Raw genomic sequence first — 9,649 nt, 5'->3', positions numbered from 1 at the left:
ATGTGCTGCTAGAAGGCAGACAATAGGGGTATCTTCCCCCTTCATTTCCTGAGGAGGGGGTTATATTGCTATGTCCCTTCAGGATTACATATAATGAAATGTCCTCCATATATGATGGACAGTTAAATGTTGGACAGCCAGCCCCAAAGGACAAATATTTACTATCTGTTTGCTCTCATAACTTGTTTTAGGACTAACAATCCCATATATACCTCCCTTTCCCTACACTTTTCCTTCAAGCCCAGATTTATGGGTTCAGCTCCCTGCAAGACATTTCCAGCTAGTTTGTCAGTCATTCAACAAAGATTTCTGAGGAGCTGATCCTTCATTCCCAACATCTTCATAACTCAGCTCATCATTTTTGTTCTCGTGCTGTTTCTTCATTTCCTGTCCTTTATTTCTTGGGCTATGGTAACACATCCATTTAAGATTCATCCTGGAGTTTCCCTCCTTCTCTCCTGTAGTTCATTACCAATTGTTCTAATTTTACCTTCTTAATAGTTCAGAAACATGCACCTAACTCTTTATTTCTGCTACCATTATTACTTATTACCCAATTATGTCACAGAGCTATAGTGCAACTCAGCAAATCCTGTCCAAATGAATTGAAATATATTTGACTTAAATTTCTGCATTTTGGGTTCTATTCTATACATTAGTAAATCTAGTAGAATATACTACTCAAAGGAAATGAATTTTATATTATGCTTGTTAAACAGTTAAATTAAAATTTAGTCAAAAAGTGAAAACTATTTGACAATTGAACACTACCAACAGTCCCAAATTTTACTTTGTGTCCATTTCCTTCCTGTTTCTATTTAAATGGGTGGTTGTGAGGATTAACACATTGAGGGCAGGGCATTTAAATTGTTTAAATGCATGTTCCCGGGGTTTAAACTGTTGAAATCAAGTTTCATACTGTGTTTCTTTAAAAATTTATAACCGATTCCCTAACTATTTTTGTGAACTGAAAATTTCAGGAAATACTCGCCAAAGATCCCAGTAGTGCTTGAGAGTGTGACACCGCTGGAAACATTCCCCCTTGTGGAGTGGCACTAAGCAGAACTTGCAGATGTACCGAGTTTAACTTCTTTTTTTGTGGGCAGCACAAACATGGCACCTCCTAGCAGGTTATTTTCTTTTACCCCATTCACTTCCAACAATTTTCTCTAGCACATGTTTGCGCATATCACCCGAAAGTCTCCCAGGGGGGTCCTCATGAGGCACACGAGGGGTTTGGGTTGATGTTCCTGGGCGGGCTGCGTCTGTGTCTGTGTCTGAGTCTGTCTCCACCTTATCTGTAGTCCAGTCTTTTGCCACTTGTAGCAGAAATTCTTCATATCTCATTTTTTTATGTAGGGTTTAGTTTTTAATAGATTTGAAATGCACACAATTTATAAGCGAAAATGCAACTTTCTTTGGCCACTTCACTGTTTTTCTCAAGAGAGAATAATAAGACAAGTACTGATCTGCCCTATCAACACCCTTCATGAACATATTATACTGAAAAATACAAATAGGCTTTTTCTTTCTTTTTTTTTTTTTAAAGATTTTTTATTGGGGAATTGGGGGGATGGGAACAGTGCTGGGGAACTGGGGGAAGTGGAACAGACAAGTTGCTGTCCTTTTGTTCTTCAGTCTAGTTGTGGAGGACGTTGCTTCACTGGCGCAAGTTGGCACCATCATTGCGCTCTTCCCGGGTGAGGCAGATCAGTTGCCGGCTTCTGGATGGCCGCTCACTGCGGCTGCTGGCTGCTCACGCTGGCTGCTGGCTGCACACGGCAGCCCATGGCAACCCAATAGGCTTTTTCTTTACTCCTTCATTTCTCCATGGAACATCAACTATTGTTGAATCGTGAATTGTGGAAATCATGTTGACAACACAAGTATCCCTCCAGGATTGAAGAAGAATTTCACCCTTTCTCCTGAATGTGGTTTTGCCACGTTTCAGAGATTGTGATTCATTTTTCATTTCTGGAGGAAGACCCCTGTTCACTCTGATTGTTGCACATACTCTACCTTGTCTTGAAAGGAGAGTTTCAGCAATTGTCACCTGATTGTAATAGTTGTCTTGGTAGACATGGTAATTTTGATCAAAATAAGGTTCCAAAAGTGTGAAAATAGTTTCCTGTAATCTTTTTTTCCTTCTCCAGCATAAATTTCTAAATTCAAGATATAGCGTGAGGTGCTCTCAGTGACCATATGAATAAGTAAGCCATACTTTATAAGTTTCCCCAGGTTATATGTTCGTATACGAAGCCTATCCCTCCAAGGACTCATTGCTTCATCTAAAGAAAGTTGTTGATTTGGCTTATAAATAGTCTGAAATCTCTCAAGGAAAAAATCCAGTAACGGTTGAATTTTGATAAGCCTATTAGTTGATTGTTGCAAAAGTTCATTGTTGTTGAAATGTAAACACCACCAAATTTGTTCAAATCTATTATGGCTCATAAGTTTCCTGAAAACAGGAGTATCTAAAAATGGATCCGTAGACCAATAATCCTTTAGCTTATCTTTCCCGACTTGCCCCATTAGGATAATTATTGAAAACAATTTTTTTCATTTCTGCTATAGTGACACCTGACCATTTCAACCCCTTAAAACCAGTAACACACTTTTCCTGATTTTGTAAGTTATACAGATTTGTTTCCTCACACAACATATCAAAGAACCTGTCTCCAAGAAAGAGTCGTATTACTTGTGATACTTTCGTCGGGTCAGAGGGAATTTGTTTCACCCCTGGGTTTCCGGTAAATGGCCATAAATTTGGTGTTTTATGTGTTTTTACCCATGTGGAAACCACCAAATCTAGTGTGTCAGTGTCATTGTCACTTTCGTTTGAGCTTTGTTCACTATCACTGTAACTTGGGTAAAGGATGCACACTTTTGTTTTGCCTATTTCTAATAATAGAAGAGTCACTGTCATTTTTACTGTCACTATCAGCGTTGTCAACATCAGATAATGTGTCCGCCAACAATTCCGCTGAAATTTCATCTTCTGTAAGATATTTTTTCCTGTAAGAACTACATCTTGGGCAGGCCGATTGGCGTGTTGGTTAAGAGCTGGCTTGGGACACCAGAGGGCCCCGGTTCGGATCCCACATATGAGGGCCAGTGATACTGCCCTCCACAGCTAAGATGCTGAACAACAGCTCAACCTGGAGCTGGGCTGCCATGAGTTGCCCCGATGGCGTAGGCTGCAGCCTCTGCTGCAGTGGGTTGCCATGGGCTACTGTGTGTGGCCAGTAGCCAGCGTGAGTGGCCAGCAGCTGCTGTGAGCGGCTGTCCAGAAGCCGGCGACTGATCTGCCTCGCCTGGGAAGAGCACAATGATGGTGCCAGCTTGGGCCAGTGAAGCAACATCCTCCACAACTAGACTGAAGAACAAAAGGACAGCAACTTGTCTGTTCCCCTTCCCCCAATTCCCCAGCACTGTTCCCATCCCCCAATTCCCCAATAAAAAAAAATTAAAAAGAACCACATCTTTCCATCATCGGTGTAAAGTGATTAAAATCTGAATGCTGACTAAATGCAGAGCAGAGGAACACAGGAAAATACAGAGCTGTTTGTTTCCTACATTTATCACAGATCATTAGCTCAGAGTGAGGTCACGTTTCTATAAACATTCGTCAACAGGACCATTCGGATAAGGCTCCATGTATTGCGTAGTTAAGTGTATAGTGCATGGAAACCAAGCGCATGTTAAAAACGCAGATTTGTGTCATTCACCTTGCACAGCTGTAATGTATAGACGCAAATCTATGTCACAGGTCCATAATGTGTTAAGAAAATAATCATGTAAAACTTAATGTTAATACAACATATATGCATTACATATGTTAGAGACGGTTATGTTTTCATAATATTATTTACATTTTCATTCCCAGTATCAGAGTAAGAGTTAAGAGCAGATCGGTCTGATTCTGTACTTATCCCAACATCTGGAACAAAATAAGAGCTTAAATTGTATTTGAACAACGAGAACAAACAGAATTCTGGCCAGTGGGCTCATTGCTTTAAATCAAGCCAGAATAACCTGCCATTAGATGTGATTCTCAGCTTAACTGTGAACTACATTGCTGACATAAGGGGAAATCTGAGGTTTTAGGCTTTCTTTAATTTGTGAGACACGTCTTCTAATTTCCTGTTGCATGTTTCCTTCTTAGAAGTCTTCTGCCCTTTCATCATCTCAGGCATAACCAGTAAATGAATCACCTTCATGACCCTAATTTTCAAATTAACAGGTGTTAGATTTCTCCAGTTGAAGCCCTCAATATTGTTGTGAAACCCTCCCAGGAGATACTCAGGTTATGTCTTCCATAGCATAGCCCTAAAATCATACTGCATTTTATTTAAACTTGTGTTTCTTTATACACAGGATATTATGCTGAAATTATTCAGAAAAATCTCTAGCCCGAGTGTATAAAATATAAGCAGAAGGATAAAATGTACCACAATGTGCTTCACAGACCTCTTATAAAGAAATGAACAAAAAATATATACTTCTTCCTTACTATATAAATTGATATTATGCTTTAGCTCTAGCCGATTACACAGAATCTGTCTATTAAATGTTAAGTCTCCACATCCTAAAAGATATATCTGTCTATCAGAGGATAAGGCTACACTAATCCCCCCTATGGAATTGAAAATGAAATTGAAAGGGTGCCCTGGGGAAATTTGCCCTATTGGTTTAGAGCGTAGATCTCATAAAGCCCTTCTGCTGCCAAGTAGGATTGGTTATTTTTCAAATGTGGAAGATAGGATACACAGAAATGATCCTTTCCCTCCCTTTACCACAAGGATCTATGATATTTATAAGATTATATTTTTCAGTGTCTAAAAGTTTACTGTTCCCATAAACTCTACATCTTTTGTCTTGTTAATAAGAGCTTAAAACTTATTTTTTGAAACATATTCACATCAGTTTTAAAAAGTCCTAGAGAGTTATCTAGGGAGAATCGCTTTACAATAAATTATTGGCCTTTTGAGCTTCCTTTGCTTATTATTCTGCTCCAAACCCTGTGGAGTGTACTTTTTCTCCTAATAATGCCACCTCGGGCCTTGGGCCGTTTTTCTGTGTGGTTGGCCCGCTCCTAATTCTTTGGAGTGTACTATCTCTTCTAATAAACTACTTTTTCACTAAAAAAATAAATAAATAAAGTAATAAATAAATAAATAGATTTATGTGTTTAATCTGTTCAGTAACAAAGAAAAACATAAGGGCATGTTATGAAAAATTTGGAGAGTTACACTATATTAAAAGACAAGTAATGATATATTTCTATATTTTTTCTGAAATTATACCTACTGATTTGGTAAAGCCAAATTAGCTATTTTATTTCATTGATACACTGCTTATTTCTTCTATTTTCTACTCTTGATCATGCTATTGCACCATAAACTTTACATACTGATTATCGTGGTTAATTTTATTTGAGATTTGATTAGTTGACATACTGCAATTAGTACCCCAAAACCTAATCAAATGAAAAGTGTGTTTAAAGTGTGAATATTTTATTTCTCATGTGTGGCTTTTTCTTTTAATTGATATTATCTCATTTCCTTGAATAAAATACAAATTAGTTTCTTGAAAAATACCCGAGGTGTATAGTTTAGAAAAGATCAATGACTGTACCAGTGTTTGTCCTTCATTTCAATCCTGAATTGTAAGTGGTTCCAAGAAGCTTTCAATCATTTTTCCCTCTAAGCAATTCAGCTTTTTGGTTACCAAATAGGACTTGCTGGGATAAGAGATATGCCTATTAACGGCATTATAAAACATCTCATAGATACCATTTGAACTTTATACAATGGGGGAAAATACACAAAGATTTTAAACTTGTAGTAAGTGTGATTATGTACTAAGGACTATCAGCTGGGTTGAGGTCATTAGAAGCCACTCCTGGTACTTTTATAACAGGAGTTATCTTATTGGGCTAGAAATTAGTAAATTGATGTGAAATGACAAGTAATTAGCTCCAGCAATTTTCACAGACCCTCTGCAAATTAAAAAGAAAAAAAATAGCAGCTGTTGATTAATAGAAAGAAATACGGTAACTGCTAAAAAATAATAATAAATAAATTTTAAAAATTAAATGCCATAAATAGAAAGAATGCTATAAGATTCCCTGGGTAGAGACACCTTTAAGGGCGTTTAAATATAGAATTAGATCAGTAAATGAAAAATCTAAATGGTGACCAATCCCTGGCCTCACAGTACATTAGTTGGCTTTGTTATCATTGGCTAAACATAGCTGCTCATTTCCTGGCCCAACTTCTTGTTCACCTAGGTCTGGAATCGCTGATGAGAATGGTTAAGATCAACTTGAGATGCTAAGAAAAAATGAGGTAAACACTTCATAGGTCAATTGTCTTTGATTTTTCTATTTACCTTCCAAACAATACCCCAGTTCTTTGAATTAACCATATCTAACATTGCTATTTCAGTGTTTATTTACCATAATGGATTACAGCGAAGCTCAACCACATGTTTCAATTGCTTATATAATGGCAGTGATAATATTTAGAGCCATCTTTCAGATAAACTGGAAAACCTGACCTAATTTAATATTTCCATGGTAATTAGCAATAAGATGATTATTAACAATGTCATAAGACCCAAAATACAACATTTCTCAAAGTTAACAGCAATGTTAACATCAAAGTTAACATATTTTTCACATAATCCTGCCTTTTATTTATCTACCATATTTAATCCAAATATATCCTCTATTAGAAACAGAAACATATAGAAGTCTTAAATGACTTCTGGGGTGCCAAATTTATTAATTTCGGAAGCTCAAAACTGGAGTTCCGAACTCCATTGTTTACCATAATATTAAGGTCACTAGACTTTAATCAAATGACCTTCTATAAACTCTACTTCTTTAATACTTCAAATCATGACGTTATCAGAAATAAAAAAACAACAAAAACATCCTCACAGCATATTTATATTTTTTGTGTCTATATATTTTGTGTCTAAGGTCAATCACACTTTAAGAAATATGTGCAATCAGATGCTTCTTGGGGGAGGTCAGGATAAAGGTTTTGAAGGCATAGAAATCTATACAGTTCATAGAAAAATACTAAAACAATTTAAAATTATTGAGGACATTTGTCTTATTAGTTAGATATCCTGTAAGAGGTCAGACTTAACACTATTTACATGAGCACTTGGAAGTTATGGGTAGGAAATTCAGATTTCAGTACAAGGAAACCCTATCTAAGGGATCAGAGCTGCCTCAAGACTGAAAATAACTGGTTAGTGAGGCTGAGGATTCCCTGTTACTAGAGATGCTCAAGCAGTTTTAGAAGAAAATTGAATTAGCACAATGAATAGACCAATTAACACCTTCTCTTTCTGTATTTCTGATGCACACATTATAGAGTTTTAATCCTCTTAATAAATTTAAAAGCTTATCTTACACACACTTACACACACACACGCACACACACACACACACACACACAAATTCATTCTAAGGCAAGTTCAGGTAAGCTGATTTTCCAATAGAATACTTGAAAAAGGCTTTCCTAGTATTTCAAATGCTTTTATATTATGAGAGAGAAACCAGTGATTATTCTACTATAATTTGTAGTTTTCTGAAGGTTGCTAAAAATTTGTCAAATCTCTTGAGACTGTGAAGAATGAATCTCTATGAAGCATTCTCGTATCCAAATGAGAAGCTGTAATTTTCAATTTGTTCTCAGTTTTCCCCCGTGTACGTGCCAAATATGCATCAGCAATATATGAGTATTAAGTCTCAAAACATACAGCTAATTGTGAAAAGCTTGATGTAGTGTAAGCCCTGAAAGTTGTTTTTTCTTTCACATAATGCAGTGCCTGACTTAATTTTGATTGCTAAGGCATTCACTTCAAAGAGGCATCCACTTCAAAGACAGCTATCAGGAATAAACACATTGCCAGCCACAGCCACTTGACTAGATAAAGACTGCATGCCCCCACCCCTGCCCAATGAGGGCTTCTTTGCTTGAGAGATCTCTGCTGATTTCCATAACGGACCATTTGGACTGCTTGTTTGTTGGTTTGTTTTTTTCTCTTCCAAAACTTTAAATTCCTACTCTTACGTTTTAAATTCAGCAATAAAGAGTGATTCCACAAAACCCAAGGCTCCCACCCTCAACCCCCCAAAAAGCAGAACCCCAGGTCGACATGTTCTCTCTTTCTTTCTTTACAGAGTCCCTGCTGTGTGATCCCAGGTGTTCCGGGTGCTTTCCAGTATCTGAGAATAATAAACTTTTTTTATCCAAAGTTTCCTGATGGTTATTGCTGAGGGCATTTTGCAACGACAATAACCACAAAAGCCAGTATAGCTACAACATTGGTTACCCATATGCTCAGACCAGCACAAAACACTTGACATAGCTCTACATATTACAAAACTAGTCTCAGCTCCACAGGGATATGCCACAGCACAATCAGTTAGCAACTGAATTTACTTGGTATTTGTTGACTTACTTCAGAACAAATCTCCCCGTGTCTGAATAAAAAAAGCAAGCCACCAGAGTTGGCAACACTCAAGAGCATCTAATTTCAGGAATAAGTTGTACCACCTGAGGATATAGTCCCCATTTTGTATTTGTCAATTCATCAATAAGGTCATCTACTCCTGGGTAATTACAATGACTTTTTATTTTAGGTAGCATACCATTTTGATAGAACATAATTTAGATTTCCATTTTCTGGTTCCGCATTTAAGGAGCTTGAATGTTGCCACTCCATCAGAAACAACAAGTAAAAAGCCAAACAGACTAAAAATCAACTCTTCTTGGATCCATCAGGGTGGGTAGGACACAGGGCAATCCACTGCCCCAAGAGGAAGAGGCAGACAGGAGAACACAGGGACTTGTGACTTACCAGAGTAGAGACTCCAGCAGGAACTACTGCAGGAACCAACGTTGTGCTGGAAAACTTGAACTGCAACTGACGACTGGCTGGAGACTGTGTGGACAAGTCTTGAGAGTTAAAAACTCCAGGGGGAGTAATAGGGAGGCCCCCACATTATGGTGATAGATACCTTTAGGAGCTCAACCAAGTGCCCACAGTGAATACTGAAAGAAAATCCCTGTGTGCTTCCAGCAGGGAGAGGGGAAAAAGGAACCGTCTTGAAATATGAGAGAGTAGGTTGCTCTTTTAAGGAAGGCCTGCCCTCAGGGGAAACAATTAACCAGATCCTAAACTTCTGGAGCATTATCAGATCTTAATTGACTTGGGGAAGGGTATTTCCAAGCTTCATCTGGCTCTAGGCTTCCCATGGGAGAAAAGAAATACCCAAACCCAGGCAACTTTAGCCATCTGGTGCCATCTAAGGAGAAGAGAAACACTGAGAAACTATTTTGAAATTTATAGTCCAAAAACATAGACTCACTAAAAGACTGGGACCTAATAACAGGAGTATAAACACTTCACCTCCCCCAATACTTCACCAACAGGTGAATAATTATAATTATAATTAAGAGGCCTATTTACAACAGGTGTTTTTACTTACGTAGTACATCCTGTCCAGCTACCAAGAAAATATTGTGAGGCATACCAAAAGGCAAAAAACACAGTTGGAAGAGAAAGCATCAGAACCAGATATGGCAGAGATAATGGAATTATCAGACTGGGAATTTATAACAAT

This window comes from Hipposideros armiger, unplaced genomic scaffold (genome assembly GCF_001890085.2).
Source record: "Hipposideros armiger isolate ML-2016 unplaced genomic scaffold, ASM189008v1 scaffold_1329, whole genome shotgun sequence".
NCBI lineage: Eukaryota > Metazoa > Chordata > Mammalia > Chiroptera > Hipposideridae > Hipposideros > Hipposideros armiger.
This window is presented reverse-complemented; position numbering follows the sequence as displayed.